This window comes from Pyrgilauda ruficollis, unplaced genomic scaffold, assembly GCF_017590135.1.
Source record: "Pyrgilauda ruficollis isolate IOZ18807 unplaced genomic scaffold, ASM1759013v1 scaffold520, whole genome shotgun sequence".
Lineage (NCBI taxonomy): Eukaryota > Metazoa > Chordata > Aves > Passeriformes > Passeridae > Pyrgilauda > Pyrgilauda ruficollis.
In genome coordinates, this window is record NW_024526823.1 from 24,091 (window position 1) to 26,318 (window position 2,228).

Here is a 2,228-nt window from a genome sequence, read left to right on the forward strand (position 1 = left end):
CAGGGTGGATATTGGGAACAATTCCCACCTGGAAAGGGCTGTCCATGCCTGGCACAGGGTGGATATTGGGAACAATTCCCACCTGGAAAGGGCTGTCCATGCCTGGCACAGCTGCCCATGCAGGAGTGGGCTCCCCATCCCTGGAGGGTTTCAAAGCCCTGTGGCTGTGGCACTTGGGGACAGGGGACAGCGGTGGCCTGGGCAGTGCTGGGGGTGGTCAGGAATACTCCACGGGGTCTAGGAGTGGTAGGAAGGCTCCCACACCCATTTTCCTTATGAAACTCTTTCTTCTCATGGTTAGGAGGACAATGATCCTTCTGAGGCTGGTAAATCCTACAGGATTAAAGACAGGAGCCAGCAGGAATCTCTGCTTCCCTTTGCACCCCACGGGCAGCGAGGGACCAGAGCCGCCACTGCCCAGGGATGAGCCCGGGGCGGGACAGAGAATCTTCCAAGGGGACACAGTGGAGGGACAGCAGAGAAAGGCTGAGCCCCTCCAAGCTTTCAATTCCCTCCTCTCCAGGAATGACTGTCACAGCTCTGGATCTCCACCTTCTGCTGACAACGGGAATGCCATCCCAGAGAAACAATTTCCCAAGAACTCTGCTCACGCTGGGATTTGCTGCCAGGGCAGAATGAGAGCCTGGCTGTGAGCAGGGGTCCCACTGTAGGACTTCAAGTCGACTATTTTCACCGTCCAGGGGAGGTCATGGAGCTGCTCCAGGGCTGGAGCCAGGCTGGCAGAGCTGGGGGGGCTCACCTGGAGAGGAGAAGGATCCAGGGAGAGCTCAGAGCCCCTGGCAGGGCCTGGAGGGGCTCCAGGAGAGCTGCAGAGGGACTGGGGACAAGGGATGGAGGGACAGGAGCCAGGGAATGGCTCCCACTGCCAGAGGGCAGGGATGGATGGGAGATTGGGAATTGGGAATTGTTCCCTGGCAGGGTGGGCAGGCCCTGGCACAGCTGGGGCTGCCCCTGGATCCCTGGCAGTGCCCAAGGCCAGGCTGGACACTGGGACACCCTGGCACAGTGGCAGTGTCCCTGCCAGGGCAGGGGTGGCACTGGCTGGTCCTGAAAGTCTCTTTTCACTGAGAGCACCCTGGGTTTAATGATATTTTCTCACACATTTTTACACATTGCCAGCAGAGGAGCTGCATTAAGAGAACCAGCCCTGGCCCTGTCCCACACCAAGCCCCAATGAGCTGTTAAAGAGCCCAGACATAGACAGACAGACAGACAGACAAAGCCACTGGTGCTCACCTGACATGGCACTGGAGATGCCCAGAGCAGCTGAGGACAGAAGGCTCAGTCCCAACCTCACCATTAATGAGCTCCAGGACAGCGGGGGCACAGACTGGGGCTGGACTCCCCCTCTGCCTGGCCCCAAATCCTGATCTTTCTGCACCAAAACCTCCCCCAAATCTCCAAGGAGGAGCCAGTGCCCCAGACCCAGCCTGGAGCCGGTTCTACAACGACACCCGGGACCTGCCCCTGCTCCACCCTGCCCTCGCAGGGCACAGCCCCCCGAGCCCCCCCAGGCCCAGCAAACAGCCCTGGAGGAACGGGGGCTGACCCCCCAGCAGGGCTGAAAGCACCCCCAGAGGGGGATTCAGTGGCACCACAGGGCCCCCCCAAGGGCAGGAACCTGCCTGTCACCCCCCCAGGCCAGCCCCCTCACCTGAGGGCACAGGGGGCCCGGAGGTGCCCTGGCACAGCAGGACATGGCACCTGGGGGGTCCCAGCACCTCCCACCCCAGTCACACCACACCAAAACCAGCTGGGAACCCCCTCGAGCCCCCCCAGACCCCACACTGCTGGGCACAGGGCTGACACTGCTGGGCTGTGATGGAGCTCGGTGACACGGTGACACCTGGCAGCTCCGTGACACCTGGCCGCTCAGTGACACCTGGCCGCTCGGTGACACGGTGACACCTGGCCGCTCGGTGACACGGTGACACAGCGTGTCCCTGACACGGTGACACCTGGCAGCTCCGTGACACCTGGCCGCTCAGTGACACCTGGCCGCTCGGTGACACGGTGACACTCAGCAGCTCGGTGACACAGTGACACCTGGCAGCTCAGTGACACCTGGCAGCTCGGTGACACGGTGACACTCTGCCGCCAGCAGCCCCCTCCCCGCCCCGTCCCCCCGAGGCGAGGGACGGAACAGGAGCCACGGGTACAAAACCCGGTGCCGCATCTTTATTGTGGGGGGCGTGGGGGGCGTGGGG